Below are 18,975 nucleotides of genomic sequence, written 5' to 3'. Positions count from 1 at the left end.
CATTTATGTGTATAAATAAGTCGCGAAAAATAACTCGATCTAACATTTGTCGCGAGCAGCTTGAGATGCGGAGTCTGTGTGTGTGTGTGTGTGTTTGTGTGTGTGCGCGTGCATGAGAGCGCTCTGACTGAAGACCGACGATTCAAGTTCTTTATGCTTTAAAATGGCTTGTATTTTTGAAAAGGTGTAACTTAAAATGATGTGCAAAATGCCAGCTCGATCAATTACAAGAAACGCTTGTGCAGTGTGCTGCTCGCTTGCAGAGCAAAATCATTGTTATACGATGTGAATTTTATCTACATCATAATAATGCGTAAATCCTGCGGAACCTGCAGGAAACCCGCAAAGCTGCTCCGAAATTCAGGCACTAATTAAATTGAAGTATTTTGCATCTTCAGTGCAGTGGATTGAGATTTATTTCAACGTCTGATGCTTCTTTACCTCAGAGAGCATGAACCCGAAGCAGCGCTTTCGGTGTGAGAGTGAAAAAAACGTTCTGTTCCGCAGCCTCCCGCGTTGATTCGTGACTTAGTCCCAACAAATCAGAGGGGCAGTGGGCGGGCATTACTCTAGGCAACAAACTAGAGTGACGTGTTCCGACTGCTCTCACTAAATCCTTTGCTGCATCAGAGCCAAATAGCGTATTTAAAAATTAAATGACTTTATCAGCAAATCGGCTTTGAAAATGATCGATATCGACTATCTGCAAAATTTTTGATATCGACGCCGATAATCGGCAAGTTCAATAATCGGTCGACCACTACCCAGCAACGCCATGTTCTGGAATGCACCTGTCTATGACGACATTGATAGGCTGAACACCACCTCCACAGAAAAATATCAATGACTACTTCTCTAGCCCAGCCCACTGGTTTGCGCATGACAGAACAGATGGCGCGGAACCAGATAGAGCGAGCAAGCAATAAACAAACATTCCGTTAAAGATAGCTAATTATTGTGACATCCCTGGTTGTGGAAGAATACAGCTGCATAACCTTCCTTCGATTCCGATATTAGGAATGCGGGGTTCAAATTTATTTTTAAAAGGGTGATTCGCCGGAAAAACGTGTTTTTCTTTTTCTTTGGTGTGTTATAAGTTGCCAATGCACGTATTAGACACGTAAATTTGCAAAAATGAAAGTGTCGGAACAAAAGACACTTTTATCTAGAAGCGAATAGTCAACCAGATCTGCCTGAAATGCCTCGTGTAACCACACCCTGGCGAATCTACGTCAGTTCGTAAAACAATTTGACTAAGACCGCACAAATCTAAACGCATCCGGGATCACTGCTCTCAAACGCTGACAGGTACGGTCATATATCATTAAACATAATACAAGTATACGCTATACAAACTATACGCAAAGCCTTACCATCACATCCGGGAAATAAGCAGTGGTGGAAAGAGTACTGGAAACTTTAGTGCAAGTAAGGTTACATTGCTGAAATTGTACTCAATTACAAGTAAAGGTACTGGTGTTAAAAAAGTAATTGAGTAAAACTAAAAATTACTCTTCTAAAAAACTACTCAGAGTACTAGTTGCTTGTAACTTTTAAGGTGTTATTTAATGAATTAAGAATAATTATTAATAATCAACTTGAGATATTAATATAGAAAATAGCTACTTTTAACAAAACACATCTTTACCTTACTGATAAAGTAATAACTGGATACAGCTCAGACGAAATAACCATTCAATGTGTTGTTCTGTCTGTCTGTCTGTCTGTCTATTATGAGCTCAGTTTTCCAGTAAAAACCATTTATGCACTAACATCACTGTTCAATCGTGTGTACTAGGCCCCACAATGCAGAAATAAATAAGAGCCCCAAATACTGCATGCAAAAAATTCAAAACATTTGTAACCTAAAATGCATCGGATTAGCATTAACAGTCATATCTGCAGAGGAGCTGGCTGATCAATTACTCAACCTCAAGCCATCCAAGACGTATGTGACATTATTTCTTAGGTAGAACAATGAGTATTTTTACCTGGAGTTGTGGTCCATGTTTTTTCGTGGTTCATGTCTTTAAAAGTTGAAAATACATATAAAGGCAACATAAAAGTAATCCCAGCAGCTTTTTTCGATGTAATGATGTCTTATTTAAGCGAATCGATCGAACAGTGCAAGAAACTAAACCTTATTTACAACATTATAACTGGTAAGGCACAGTTTGCAATCTGCTTCACAAATCACAAATCTTCCCTACTCACTTATAAGGGCACAGAACTTGATGTAGGGACTGGCAAATGATGGACAATTTTATCTCATGATATAGCCGTTTGGATAAAATTTGGCGAACAGAGTGATACAGGAACTCAATATTTCTCCATATCTCCAGAGCCTTCGTATTGTGTACCTTTCCTGCATTGACTTTCAAGTTCGCAAAACTATCGTTTGATACGCGCCCTGCCTGCCGCACACGTTTGTCCTCCTCCATGATTAAACTAAATCGTCGGCAGATTTCTTCAAATCAGTGCAAAGCAAGTTTTCTATTCGCGAGTTGATTGGACGGGATCACGTGACGGGTCTGATTATTCTCCTCAGCCAATCACATGATAATTAAACATTTAAAGTAGCGACGACAATGTGAGGAAAAATAGCGCAGTAAAAGTACCGATACAGCACTAAAAATGTACTCAAGTAAAAGTACAAGATTACAGGAATTTGAGTATTTGTATATCGTTACTTTCCATCAATGGAAATAAGTAAAATCATCCCTTGCGAATGCGTCACGTGAAATACTGACGTGGGAAGGTCATTTATAAATCACAGGAGGTCTCCAGATAATACTGATGCCCTGTGAAAACTGTGAATGGTGTATAATCTGACGTTACGTCTCGAACCAAATTCACAGAAGGCTCCAACTACGCAAACTGCTATCCAATCAAAGCGGTAGGCGTTTCCTTCCATGTGTCCTCAGTGTGGCATGCCCATTAAAGCCAAGCGTTACCAGAGCTGACCTCAAATTCTGGGTAAAAAATAGCATATTATTGATTGATTTTGATGTTTTTGGATGTAAAAACCTCGCGAACGTCATAAGTACCTCAAGTATAAAACAATAAACAAGCACAGTTCATCAGACCTTTAAGAACCTTTGAGGTCTGAAAGTTGAAGTATGCTTCATAGAACACTGTAATTAACAAAGCTCAAATCTTAAAAATCTAAAATAGTAGAGTGATAAAAACTATGAAATAACACATATGTGTTACATCAAAATTACATCACGTATTTCATGAAGAGCATTCTGGGATACTTTTTAAGAAGCAATGAATGAGATGCACTGTGTGCTTAACACTGGTTGGCTGATTTTCATTCACCATGGGATCCAACTCATCCATTATTTATCTATCTCTAATTAATATTTTCGTTTTGAAAAGAATTCACACCTTGGCACTATTTAGAAGTTCATTCCAATCATTTGAGCACGAGCCTATAGAACAAGGGTTTCTAAGACCACGAGAAACATACATTAAGCGAAAATACAGTTGACTGGTATAGTGTCAAACGCCTTTAACAGTATGTCAGGCTAAGAGTTTGTCATCCTTGAAGTCACAACATTTAGTCTTTGGCAGATGTAAGGAACCCTGGGGAAACCGAGAGAGATAGAGGAGAAATAGAGAAAGGTTTATGCAGTGGGAGAGCGAAGGAGCGAGAAAGAAGGAGAGGGAGAGAAGGCAAAAGGATATGAAAAACCAAGAAGAGAGGAAGAGGAGGGGTGGTCTCAGGGAGTAAAATGACTAATGGTCGACACAGAGTTTGGTTCTGCCTGTTAAACAGCCCTGTCATGAAGGGTTGGATTAGACTACAAAAATGTGAAGGAAAAATATAGGGAGAAGAAGAACAGAAGGTTTGTTATACATTTTTCATTAAGTAACCAAGTCCAAAGCCACATCAAAAGAGTTTTAGAGAGAGCGAGAGACGAAGCGGAGAGAGACGGCAGGAAGTGGGTACAATACGCTCTGCTTAACCTCATGGTCATATGCTTCCCTTGTGGATGTGTGTGTGTTTGTCCGCAGTGTGTCACAGCACGTGTGTTTGTCTTACTTCAGTCACTGCCTTGTAAACTCATCACAGCGGCTGCACCTCATTTGTATAATAGATAAACATAAACTGGTTTTGTTTTATGCTATTTTAAATATTGCTGCTTTTTATTTTTTTGTAATTTAACATTGACTGTCAGTCGGACACTTGACAGAATTTACATTTCATGACTTTTTTTTATATTTCTTGAGCGACTATAATCCCCACAATTATGTTAAGAGTTTTGATGACTTTACTAAGATGTGTCTAACCTTAAAGGGATAGTTTACCGAAAACTGAAAAGTTCACCTCGTGTCTTTCCAACCCTGCATGACTTTCTTTCCTCTGCAGAATACAAGATAAGATATTTTGAAGAATATTTGGTAACTGAAACAACATTGACCCCACATTGACTTCCATTGTACAGACACAAAACCACTGAGACATTTTACAAAATATCTGATTTTGTGTTCTATTGAAGAAAGAGTCATTTATGAGTTTTAATACACATGAGGGTGAATAAATGATGATATGATTTTTATTTTCATGTGAAATATCTCTTGACTGGAAGAGATACAGTTAATGTGTTTGTATTTACAGTGTTTTATTTAGAGTATAATGTTACCAGTGTTACTAGAATTTTGATTTTGAAAAAGAGAATGTCCAGACGTGCATGACCTTCTGGAGATCAAGTGTGTCAATCTGCTGAATGAAACATTAAACAACCAATCACTGCTCTTGCCCTCAATCTTTCATTCTTGTGTGAGTCAACAGGATGCGACGTTTCATGATCACAGACCTCACATGCCCGCTGGGCCGAGTCATACTATCATCCACTGACCCGCTCAATGACTTACTGTTGATTTATACTCACAGTGTGTGTGTGTGGGTGTATGTGATTGTTACAAACCAATGAGTCACTGCCGTCTGTCATATGTGTCCAGCGACCAACAGTCAGTCAGAGTATTATCTCTGACATTAAAAACACTTACAGCATCCAAAATCTCCCCTGAATTTAGAAAACAAGCCCCTATACATGTTCTATCATTTCATTTCTGCTGGGTTAATATCATCAGTTAACATAATGCATGTTGATGGAGCCATGAATCATTTGGTAAGCACTCTTGGCTCTGAATTCACGCTCAAGAGAACAAGCTTGTGGAAAACCACCAGACCCCCTGTGAATTAAGAAGAGTGAAGATGAAGAGATTTGGGAGGAGAACATTCTCTTTAAAGAACTACGAGTTGACCCAAAACATCCTAACTAACTTTGTCGAGGAGTCCTGCAGCAAGATCTGAGGTACTTCCCGAGCATTTAATGCCAAACACACTCAACACATATTTTTCATCTGACTGGATGAATATTTTACCCACTCGCAACTGTCCAGAATCCCAAACGAATCTCCAGCAATGAAACTTTGCATACCACATGCTGACTTGCGGTTCACGTCCTAACAACATTTAAATATTTTAAAGACCTGAAGATTCTGAATGTAATTTTTGCACCACTGGAAGATCCACACAGATAAACAAATATAAAAAAACTCATCTTCCACTGTTTGCACAAACTGTTCTGCCCTGAACTTCTGCATTGGCTGAGCCAGCAGACAACATTTTAAATGCAATTAAAAAGAGCAATGCTTTAATAGTGATACTTTTCCATGAAAAATAAACATTTCTTTAATATCTCAATTATTGCTCGTAAAAATCAAGGAGATTAAATGGAGAACAAATTAAAACTTAAGATGAATTCACCTGCATGATAGATGAGAGAAAAACTAAATTAAAATAAATTAGGGCTGTGAAACAATTAATTGAGTGATTAATCGCATCCAGAATAAAAGTTTGTGTTTATATAATATATGCCGGTGTTCTGTGCATTTTAACTTTGTATTTATATACACAAAAATGCATATATTTAAGAAAAATATTAAATATATTTAATTAATAAACTTTCATTTAGAATTTCAATTATTGGTAAATAAAAATTTATATATTTAAAATTTCCTAAATATATAGACAGGTACGTGTGTGTTTCGTCTTCATAAATAAATAAAACAATATGGAAAGTACACAGATATTTATTATGTAAAGACAAACCTTTTTTCTGGATGTGATTAATTGTCAAACTATTACTCGTGATTAATCACATCCAGAATAAAAGTTTATGTTTACATATAGATTTCGGAGTACTGTGTATTTTATTCATGTATTTATAAAAATGTAAAATAGAAAAATGAATAAACATTTATTTATTATTCAAAATGATTTATAAATAAACATTTCCTAAATATGTGTATGTGTATGTGTCAGTACATAGACTCGCGAGTAATCATTTGCCAGCCCCTGAATTTTCAGATTTTTTGTAACATAAATTCAGAAGGCATCTCAACAGTTTCACAAACTGAGCTCAGATCTGACAAGTCTGCAATTTAAGTCAATATCATTTTATTTCTATATGAACTATATGAACTCTATATTAAATATGTTTTATCAATACAATCTACATTTATTTCACACCTCCATACTCTTCATGTATTTTAGCAATTGTCTTTTTTTAAAGTAATTTTGTAAGAAACATCTGAGACTAATTTGGAATGAAACACAACTGACATAAAAGAGATATAAAAGAGAAACCTCTGAGCAATAACACGTTCATTTGGTTAAAACGGTGATGCGTACTTTAACATCCAAACAATTACACCCACCAGCTTTTAAAGAATTTCTGTTTGAAAATGTAAAACTCAAAGTACTCCAGGTTTTGTTTCTCAAAAAGTTCAAAAGACTGTCACTGTCAAAGAAACAGAACACAACAGCGCACGATTCATTAAGCAGCGTTGACATATTAAAGGCAATTCATTTGGGAACCCTACAGTGAAATGCTCACATAAGTATTTCACACAGGAAACCTTTATATAAACGTCTTGTATATTCTGGAAAGGTTTTAGGCTTTAAATGTTCAAATCATGAGGTCGTATTCTGTGGAAGGTTTGACTTGGGCCACGTCAACAGCAACAAACAAAAATGACAGCAAATTGTCATTTTGTATGCATGCAGTTATAGTGACCAAAGTTGAACCTACAGCAGAACACAACATCATGCAACAATGCATCGGTTCAGGACGTGAAGAAATGCAGCCAACTACTACCGACCGTTCAGCTCGGCTGCACGGCAGAGATCTCGCAGACTATTTGGGTAATTGCCAGAACTGTAATGAAGTTACGCTTCCCCAATGATTATGTGCACCTCTTATACTTAATGAGCCTATTCATAAGACTTCAGTAAAAAAACGGCCCATCCAACATTGTGCCGTCACGCCGCATTGGCCTAACAACTTACGTAAGCCTAGGTCATGAGTTATAAATTACCATCTTTGGTAACATCTGATCTGCTGCTGGTATTAGCGGTTCCACCATATGACTGCAAGCACGTTGCATAAAATTTTACGTTTGCTGCAGGCGCGTCAAAAGCACAAAGTTACACATTCTCCAAGCCATGCCTAGTTATTTGCCCTTCATCTTTTTCAGTGCATGATGTTTGCCTTCAGACTGGCTTCCATGCAAATGTACACAGGCAAGACGAACAGTCAACATCTATCAAAGCACAGGGACTACGCTCGCTCTAATCTCGAATTTCTATTTCTGCTTGAGGACGTGCTCTCATTAGACGACACGCCACACGCCAAGGGGAGCAAGTGTTTTGAATGAAAAAAGTCAGTAAAGAGCCATCAGCCTGAAAAGTAGCACAGGAGATAACACAGGGATACACATTGCAGTACACGCAAAAAATATATTCATTTTGTTATTTAGTTCTTAGGATAGTAGACAAATGTTGAGCGAGAATGTATTCGGCGAGCAGACCGCGTTTCATGCAAAATAAAGATGCTATTATGCTAATGATGTCATCTAAAATGTAATTTCACTCTTTAATGTTGACTATTGCGAACTCATTTTCTTTCTTATTTTCCTTGTGTGCCTCCTGCAAGTGTGTGTGCGAGTGTAAAGACATAAGACACTCGCACACACTGATGACTCACTTTCTACTGGCACTGGTTGCTAAAACAGGTTTGAAAAATAATGAAGTAAAACACTTTACCTGTGAAAGAGCGCATGGATCAAGGACACAGAATCATGTTTTCAAAACCCTGAAGACTGATTTCTTCATATAAAACACAAAAGATTTGTTCCTACTAAAAAAATTATATTTACAAAAAAAAGATGGCACCTTTCACAAATCCACTGGATTCATCCTATTGAAAATCAAATTCTTAGCGAAGATTAGATTTAACAAAACGGAGGCAAACAGAAGTGAGCTTTTAGTGGATTGTGGATTGCAGTTGAGCAATGCTTTTAAATTCTTACATTTGAACTGGGGAAAAACAAACTTAATATAAAACTATAATTCTATAAGTATAATTTAGGAAATTCTTTGTTAAGAAATCTATAATAGCCGAAAAGGTGGTTAAATTTGTATACCAAATGTATAAATGGGTATTTGACAAATAATGTGTCCTATGGTGTGACAGCTATATTTTTCAAAAACAAACTGTTAATAATATATATTTTTTATTATTAATATTTATAAAAATAAATAAGCATAAGAAAGATTTATCTTCACTGTAAATTTTATTGTGCTGTCACACCATTGGACAATTGTTTGGTTTATTTGTCAACCACTCAAATGTTCAACTTTAAAATGCATTTTTCAATACTCAGAATCACAGTACAATGTTCTTTACACTAAATTATATAATAAATGACATTAAGCTAGCATTTCTGTACCAACTGTTGGCATGATTTTAGATATCCTACTTTACTCACGACTCTCAGTATATGGTTAACATTAACCAAAAGCTTGCATTTGAATAAAACAATAATAAGATTCACATTGTATTTTCTTTCTTATCAAAACCTTGACCCCCCCACACATTCTCAAATTACAGCAAACAGGGTATTTATGTGACATATATATGTAAATGTACTCTGATTGACTAACCTCTGTGAACTTGCAATTTGCGAGAGAATACGCAGGCAGTCTAATAAGCATGATATCTGAGAGTGACTTTTTATTTCGCTCAGTGGAATGGAACATTGGAGTCTGTGTATTGGAAACAGCCCTATTTCCTAAGCCACAGTGTTCGTCTAATTGTGGGATAATTTAGCCTGGTGAAAATCGACTGCGCTGGTTTATTACATGAGGAGGTCAATTACTAACAACACTGATGACAGAACCTGGCGAACTTGTGCTTTTCTGAAAAGTCTAAAATCAATATCAGAACGATTAAATGGAAATACAAAATGTGTCTGTTGATGTATACAGCAGGATTCATATAAGAGTATGTGGTGTTATATTGTTATATTTACATTTATTATAATTAGGTTAAAGGTCCAGTGCATAAAGTTTGCGACATCTAGCGGTGAGGTTGTGAATTGCAACCAATGGCTCACTCCACCGATTACATCTCCAATGTTGGCTGACACAGAACTAAGATGTTGTCATGTTTCACCTCTTTGCCAAAAGAGATAACATATTCACATACACGCTCTGTAGAGCAGTTTGTTCATTTAGGACTACTGTAGAAACAACATGGTTAAATCCACGCAAGAGGACCCGAGGTGTAAGTAGATAGAAATAGCTCATTCTAAGGTAATAAAACATAAGGCTTCATTATGAAAGGTCTTTGTACACCTCTATTATGTATACTATATTGCATTTCTGTCAATAGATCCTCCAAAAAATAAATACTGCACCTTTAAATGGTAGAACAGCAAAAGCAACACTGAAGGTCAAGGTATAAAATGTATAGCTTGAATACACTGTACGGCGTCTGGCAAATGCATGTATGTGAATGTATTTATTTATTCGAAATAGACTTTAATTATTCACAAAGATAACAAAACTACCATGAAAAAAGAATGATTATCACACACACATCGAAAAAACTAAATTTACGAGGTGGGCTCAAGAATGTAATCACTTTTAGTCCGATTTAAAATGAAATCAATTTCTGCACTCAGTACAGAAAAAAGAAAGAAAAAATATTTATCTCCCTCAACGTGTGATCAGTCTGCGGTCTCTCATTCACCCTCAGCCAATCACATTCGCTTCTGCATTGCACTCGCCTATCTTGCATTTCTCTTTGTTCCTTCTGCCGTGAATCTCTGCTGTCATTTTACTTCTCTTCATTTAATATGGAGCTCTATTTGTGTCTTATCTTGGTGCTCCGACTGCACCCATTCTCTCCCCTTGCCTCTCTCGCCCGCTCCTGTCTTCAAATATCTGAAGAAGTGTAGAGAAGACTCTGTTCTCTGTTCTGACATCAAACACAAGCTTTCATTTCTTTATACTTCTCCTCCTCAGCTGCGAGGCAGGCCGGGCCCTTCTTTTCTGGAAGAAAGCTTTCTCCATCTTTCTCTCTTTTCGTTTGGCTAAGGGAGCATTTGATGATCGTGGGCTGTTCTGCCCATGTCTGCACGTAATCGTATAACAGAATGAAAGCGAGAACCTCGGTACATTATGCATGAAGACCATTTTGCTTTTAACCATTTGAAGTACATCGTGTCCTACCCTTCTCTACAAGACTAAATTACGACTGCGGACGGCGTGTGAAGACACGCAATTATTTCTAGCTTTTGGGAAGCTCTTGAGAACAGAGTCAGAGTAACAGAACGCGAGCTCGCTGCACGCATCAGGGAGGAACATCTACCGATAATGATATTTAAAATGGCTTTTTGAGGAAGCGCTCCATTAAAAAGATTGCAGGGAAGCAGGAAAGTTAAGAGACGTTCACAGACAGCGATTCGTAGCGAAGGTAGAGGAGTAGTTGGTGATTTTAGCTTGCATGAGACACAGAGACTTTTAGCGATATAAAAAAATAGACCAGATCTTGATCAGATAGACAATTTAACAGATTCATTTAAGCGGCAATACATCACTATTATCTCCATAGCGTCATCTCTGTTTGAAACAAAGAATGGCAGGTTACTTTATGTACTTGTCTATGTAGGTTTTGAAAGCATAGCCAGCAGCTAAACTTCTAATCCAATATTAACAGCTTAGTATTGCAAATTAGAGTAAGATAAGGTTTTGGAAACTGTTTTATAGTTATTTTTTATAAAAATATATATATCTGCTCAATACTGAATCTGTTTGAAACCAAAAAATCATGGATTGCAAATCCAAATCAGACCATCAAGCATTATAAAAAATCTTTAATTTTGTCAAATAACACTACAAAATGGTCTTCACAGAAAAGAACTAGAGAAACCATTGTTGTTTCCACAAAAGAACCAAATCAGTCAAAAGTTCTTAAAAGAACCATTTTTCTTACCAGTAGTATCTTCTACAAAACCTTTTCCTACTAACCAGAAATGTTTTAAAGGTTCTTTATGGAACCATTCAACCAAAAACGTTTCTTCTATGGCATCAATTTTTAAGAACTTTTAATTCACTTAGCAGTACACATTAACTATATTTATCAGATTTCCTCAGTATATCTTACTTTTTTCAGAATTTTATATTAACTATAATAACCTCGGTACAGACAGCGATTCTCTTCCTCATACTGCTGCATCCAGCAGTCATGTGAAAACGCCTACTGGCAGCTCGCTGTCAGTGCGCGAAGCCCTCAGAGAGATTTTAAACTTCACAGCGCCGAACTTCAGAGTTTTGGACTGATGCAACAATGCGAGCTTCAGTGACATACAGCACAAAGAGATGTGGTCACCTCAGAAGACCTGCAGAGCGAGGCTGGGAGATCAGAGTGAGGAGGTGTGGAGAACTTCGTGTGGAGGCTGCGAGATGATTTTTTAAATCCGTCTGGTCCACCCTCTCGCCTGCGTGTTGAAATGTTGCTGGAGGGAGGAGCAGGTGGTTATGAACGCAGCGCCAACCCTGTAATGCTAATCACCACCATGACATTGCTACACTTCAAAAAAGACAGAGGAGAGAGAGAAAGAGGCTTCGCAACCCTTGATACAGAGAGGGAACGGGCAAGCAAGAGAGTAGCCTCCAGCTGGTATTGTGCTGGAACAGAAAGAGAGAGAAAGAGGTTTATCACTACGGTTGCCAGGTTTGTGTGACTAAAACAGGCCAATGACTTATTCATGTTTAGGCATTCATTGTGTATTTTATACATTTGACCCAGTCTGTGAAAACCCAGCTCAAGTAATTGTTTTGTGATTGACTGTTTTCTACATAAAATCATCCTACATAATGTAAACTACATTTTGTGAAAATACAACCTTGATATCTACGCGAGTAAGACTATGTCAAAGATTGAAATCTTAGTCAAATGATTGGTTGAAATCAAACTTTGATGATCATTATTTAATTATGAGCTTTTGGGATTTTAGCCTGGTTTCACAGACAGCGAGAGAAATACATATACAGTATAGTGGTGAAAAGTGACCACTAGAGAGAGGACCAACAAAATACAACATACATACACACAATTAAAATAACAGATAAATATTAGTCTGTCTATCCTTTTTCCTACAAGCTTTTTGTTTCCCATGCATTTTTCAAATATAATCTTAAAATAAAACATATATTCATGGACATGCTCTTGTTAGTCTTTTTTGTTAAATAATTGTGGACGCCTAGATACCCTCAAAGATACCCTTTTTAAAACATACTGTAGACCTCTAACATAACCTGGGGGGCATTAAAAGCAAAATTTGTAGGCCTGTACGTACTGTTAATACTGTATTGCTTCCCCTAAGGAAATACATTACTTTTGAACTTATATACTGTATCCACTACACGGGCTAACACTTTCATCAAATTATAGGTCAGAAAGTTTACTGTAGATATGTTTCCATTCACTGTGTATATGTCTTCATTAAAGTGTATTCGGGTGTTTATTATATTCTGTCATTTGGCCAAAATCTCTAGCTACACAGAGGCTATCTAAGACAGTATTGACTTGATGGCAAACACTACATTATTTTCTCCTAAATAGATGCAGTAATAGATACAAACCAAAATGTATTCAGACACCTTCAACATTTCTCATTTTTCACAGTTTCTTTGATATAGTTTAGAAAATGGTAATAAAATATGACAAGAACTCAGAGTTAAACTGTGTCAGAACAAATTAATCTCGATAACGTCAGATAACTTTGATAGAAAGGTGTGTAATAGATTAGGTTGAATATATGTTGTTAAATTTAAGTTCGCATTTAGATAATACCAATTTAGGGAAACCAAACAATGCCTAAGTGTCGATTTCAATTTTGTGTCTAAAACGGAGCGGAAAAATGGGAGCCAGGCAGCTTTCTCTAGTCAAATGAACCGCGGTGCGCACGTGGCACCCTGAAAAGTTGAACTTAATTTCCATCTCAATGAGAAAAATGTGCGAGCTGCACCGTATCTGCTTCACGACCTGCCACTTGTCTACATTAAAAACAACAAACTTGCGTGCGCAAAAGACACGAAATGTGAATCGCCCCTAACTTTTTTCAGTCTGTGGTGTAAAAAGGTCATATTAGCAATTAAACTTTAATCTTAAGCAAAACATGGTCATGTCAAAGTGTCTGAATTATTTGGTCCCAAATTTGTATCAATTTTACTGGTAGTCCACTGTATTACATTTTTTGCCGTAAAATATGTCACAGTTTACTTTATTTTGTTAGCCACACTTACATAAATGAACTAGTTTCCTGCACCCACTAGTAAAAAAATACCAAAACATACATCTGGTGTCTGAATAATTTTCGGTTTGACTTTATTTATTAGCCTTATATATACAGTATATCTCAATGATTTAGTTTTCCAAAAACTAGGCCTGGAAGTCCATCACTGAAAAATGTAAGGTATTATTTCTTAAGGAACAAAACGCAATACCTTTGTACTGAGACAGGACAGGTTTTAGGCAGCCATGTAATAACGATAAACAGACTTGGCAACCCTGTTTTATTGCTAACGCATGTCAAGCCAAAGCTGTCTGAAATAGCACAGCTGAGCGCAGACACTCACGCACATATTGCTGTTAGACACTCTGACATAAAACACCTGTATACTGAACACACATACGGTGAACACAGGCAAAGTGAGGGAACATAAAAACAAGACAGGTCTAAGAGAAAATCCTCTTCTGATTTACACTTGACTGTAAATAACCATTCAGTCCGGATGGATTCTCTAAAATCTTCACCTGAAGCAAACAAACAGAGAGGAATGTTCTGGGTGCGAGTGAACGCTCTCAACAACTCTTAATCTATTGCGTGATGTTACTTAACATAAAAAATTGGTGTGCAAAAACAAGAAGAATATGCACATGCAATAATGCACATATGCCTATGGGGCAAGAATAAGTGTAGAAAAACACAAAGCTTTAAAAGTATAGCCACGAGACAAACATTATGATAAATGATGTGCAACAGGAATATTTTACTCAGAGGAGTTTTTTTATGTGAACGTCTTATAAAATAGCAGAACAAAAATGTCAAGAAAGTCCAGGTATTACTGTACATCAGTAATGAATAACCAGAAGTCTATTTACCAAGCACAGTATTCCCACTGCTAAAAGAACGATTTAGTCAACTTTACATCTCATATACCTGAATAAATGAATATAAATGCTCTAAACATCTTTCTGAATTTAAACTCTCGGAAATGCCCTGGCCCGTATAGTTCATTCGTAAGTGCATTACTGTAAAAAGATTTTTGGTTGGTTTTACAAAGTTGAGGGAATTCATAGCACGCCACAGATGTTGGTAACTTGTTTTCGTGAACATGTCTTTACAACATATGTTTGTGAGAAAATGTGTCCCTCTGAAGAACAGAAAAACAAACACGCACGCATAAAAATGTGTTTGTGTGTACGTGATGTTATCATAATGCTGTGTGTTTTGAAGACCTCAGCTCTGAATCTTTTCCACTATATTTTCAGCCTGATATCCGTAGCCAATAGAATTACCCAGCACATTAAGGCCCTTCCGCTCCCTGTGAAAAATCTTATCACAAGTCCACCCGCACGCCAAAACACATCTTCCGCCTTCGAACAAACACCCAGAATGGCTCACGAAACGCATCCGCAAAAAGTTTGGTATACAAATTAGAATACATAAAACATGGGCATGTGAGCGTGTGGTTATCTCGACTTCCAGGGACAGACGCGAGAAATCTCCATTTCAGAAGAGCAGTCTGCCCTGAAAAAGCATCATTTTCGCCGTGCCACCTCAGGCTATCCGAGGATTTTCCATGTAAATTATGAAATACATCCATTCTTCTATTCGCAGTGTCACGGCACAATTTTTAATGACAGCGTATGGCGCTGTTGCCGTCTCACTCCATAACTTAAAGGTTTGTGAAGCAAATATTTTGTCAGCGTGCAGCTGAATAAGTGTGGAGGGAGGAAGGTTTATAGGGGAACTGTACAAGGAGAGGAGATTAATTTCCAGAGTGTAAGGGCTTATGGGCAGAGGAGCTCATCTGTCTGTGTACTCCAGTTATTTTTGTTCGACTCAGCACATATTAGAACATTATAACAGGTGACCAGCTGAAGCTGCTTTCAAACTGTCAGGCTAGTCGTAAATTAAAATACTTTTACCTAGCAATTGGGATAATAAACCCCAAAATTGTATTTTTCATCTGAAGAAAACAAAAGAAGATATTTTGAAGAATGCTGGTGACCAAACAACATAAGCCCTCATTGCCTTCCGCTGCATGGACATAAAAAGACATTTCTCAAAATATCCCTTTTTGTGTTCCTCTGAAAAAAAGGGTCATATACAGATTTAGAAAAACAAAAGAGTTTTATTTTTGGGTGAACAAAGCAGGTATCTTTGAGTAAATCAGATTTTCTCCATACAAAGATATTGTATATTTATTGAAATTTCTATTAACCATTGACTCTCACTTAAATTTGGTGCAGATCTGATGTAATGATGTTTAGTCAGAAAATACAGGTACGGACAGACACAAGGGTGTGTGAAAAATGAGGAAATGTTTATGTATGGGTGAACTGTATGAACCATCAGCAACTTTCATTTCATAAACAATCATTCATGACATCAAAGTATCCAACTGCAGTCAAGCTACAAACATAACAAGTTAGAATTTATCTCGGCGTAGAACAGAATGCAATTTAGGCTGTCAGTCACCAAAATTTTACATAGATCTTATGTTTTATAATAATATAATTTATATTTTGTGTTAAGTTGTACTTTTGATCGACACTATGATTCCTCACAGACACACCCAAATAAATAAAAGACCATATCAAATGCAATATTCCGGACATGAAAAATATTGACAATGTGTATTCCTGACAAATCTCACCAAGTTCAATGATCTCAAATCAAGTATGACTAATTCTGGAAGTAAGCGCACCGTGTGCTCTATTACGAACTGATTCATTACTGTGCAAATGAATCAGCTGATTCTTGTCAGTAAGGGCTCACACATAGTCAGACATTTCTGCAAAATATACCCTACAGGGTGATCTGGTTTTGTATTACCCTGAAGGTGTTTCTTTTGCCATAACGGCTGCCCTGTACCACTTATTATCTGGCTATAAAATACTAAATGAACATAAAATATTGACTGCAATGTCAATTATTTCATTATGTGTAAGGAGATAGCAAAGTGCTAGAGACTTAAACCTAGCACAGGGTTGGAGACGGTTGCCATGGACGACGGTCTATAAAACAGATGTCAGAAGGAAATGAATGATACAATGCCATGTAAGTCGCTTTGGAAAAAAGTGACTGCCAAATGCATAAATGTTAAACAGTTTAGCGTTTAGCAATAACCTTCATGTTTGGATGGAGTATCCCTTTAAGCATCAGCATCAGATGTTTCTCCTAAAATACAAACAAATGAAAACATTTATGAAGAGTATGGATGCGTAAAAGGAATCATACAAGTAAATTAATCTAGAATTAAGTCAATTTGAGGAGAAATGTTTGTGTTTATATATTGAAATAATCAATACAATTACCTTTTGGTTGCAGACTTGGCAAAATCGGGACTCAGTCTGTGACGTCTTTGCGATCTCTTCTAGAACCTAAATGGAGACATTTGTGAGATTTCTGGCTCTTTTTCAGGAAAAATATCTGACACATGGCAGACTTCATCAAAAATCTAAATTCATCTCATAGACTATTTCCTTATGGAAGTGATCAGTTTATGTAAATCAAATAAATGCAGATATGTGAATATTCATGCTTCTTTGTGTCTCGGAATTATTATCGTTGATCGAATGCATAGGTGAATCTAACCGGATTTATTAATGGTGAACGAATGCATAACGAATCTACCGGATAGGTGCATGAAGAGATGCGCAGAAGCATCTGTCCGTTTTCTTGGAACTGCTATGGATGTTAGGCGTCCTCATTCACCTCCTGACCAAAGGCTCATTGAGGCGTGCTGCGATTTCTCTCAAGCGAGCGTGTTGATCTGACAACTCCACTGGCATTTTCCATTCCGAGGCTTCCGAAACGTTATTCTCCTTCATATGGCAGACAGACGGCCCTCTTCTCGTCTCCAGCCCCCACCAGCCCCTTCAAAGTCTTAAACCGGAGAACACGATTGGTCCAAACAAGTAAACAGGGAACACTTGTTTACTTCCTCAACACAAGTAAATATTTTACGCGGTTCTGGCTCCGTGTCAGAACTCTGTATGAGCACTGCGAAGATCTTGTCAAAGCAATGCGGGTAAACAGCTGTAAGTTGGTGGAAATCAAAGCATTCATCTGCAGGCTCGTATTGAAGCTCGATAATCAAAAAATATAACAAACAGACGATAGATTAAATACAGTCCTCTGAGACGGAGCTGGATTTGACTCAAGTGTGTTGTAGTGTAGGTTTCTATGTGTTTGTAAGATCATTGATGAAGGTTAGGCCCTATTGCACATCTGCCTTTTAATTGGGATCTGCATATTTTCCTTGCCGTAGGAATCTGTGTTATTCAACTCGAGACGTGGTACAAAATGTTCCTCTTTCACAACTACTGAGATACAACAGTGGAACAGATATGTCTTTCTAATAGGTCAAGAGCGAGAATGTGTGTGTGTGTCATTGTGGTTGAAAAGCATTGGTTATCTGTTGTGGTTTCGGCATTGAACTGTGGGAAGTAAAAACGCCTTATAACTGTAAATGAAAGACCGGCTGATAAACTGAATTACAGTGTTTCAAAACATTGCCTCTATCAAAATGATACATGCTTTTATAGTGTTGTACTGATCTTATTAAATATTATTATTGCATATTATAAAATAAAAAATGGCCAGTAAACAACCACGGAGAAGAACCTAGCAAACGCGTAGCATGTTTTTTTGTTTACTGAAACTATTAAACCATTTCTGTTAATTAAAATCTAACAAAATAACAGGCTGTGTATTATTTGAAAAACTTAAATGAAAATTGCCTGAGCAAGAAACTGAAAGGCACTGAAATATTAAATGAAAATACATTTAAAAAAACCCAAAACAGAAATAAAAATGAAGTCATTTAGCAATATAAAAAAACAAATAAATAACCAATACAGGGCTGTCAAATCAATAATCATGATTAAATGATTCCAAAATAAATGTCTGTGTTTATATATATAAATACATTTGTTTTATACGTATTTATGCACAAATGCACACATGCATGTACATATTACTAATATGCACATAAATATAAATATAAATATACATTTATATTTAAAATATTGTTTATATGGCACGTTGGCTTAGTGGTTAGCACGTTCGCCTCACACCTCCAAGGTTGGGGGTTCGATTCCCGCTTCTGACTTGTGTGTGTGGAGTTTGCATGTTCTCCCCGTGCCTCGGGGGTTTCCTCCGGGTACTCCGGTTTCCTCCCCTGGTCCAAAGACATGCATGGTAGGTTGATTGGCATCTCTGGAAAAATTGTCCGTAGGGTGTGAGTGCGTGAGTAAATGAGTGAGTGTGTGTGCCCTGCGATGGGTTGGCACTCCATCCAGGGTGTATCCTGCCTTG

At 37.1% G+C, this 18,975-nt stretch overlaps 1 long non-coding RNA gene across 1 annotated transcript; it reads right to left on the bottom strand.

The window, feature by feature from the left end:
* Positions 1-15,835: 15,835 nt before the first annotated feature.
* Positions 15,836-17,453, bottom strand: LOC130419908 (uncharacterized). Its single transcript, XR_008906558.1, has 3 exons — positions 17,290-17,453; positions 16,971-17,036; positions 15,836-16,833 (listed from the first exon to the last, which is right to left on the bottom strand). It is a non-coding gene; the product is annotated as an uncharacterized LOC130419908 (long non-coding RNA).
* Positions 17,454-18,975: the final 1,522 nt, after the last annotated feature.

This window comes from Triplophysa dalaica, chromosome 4 (assembly GCF_015846415.1).
Source record: "Triplophysa dalaica isolate WHDGS20190420 chromosome 4, ASM1584641v1, whole genome shotgun sequence".
NCBI lineage: Eukaryota > Metazoa > Chordata > Actinopteri > Cypriniformes > Nemacheilidae > Triplophysa > Triplophysa dalaica.
This window is presented reverse-complemented; position numbering and strand designations above follow the sequence as displayed.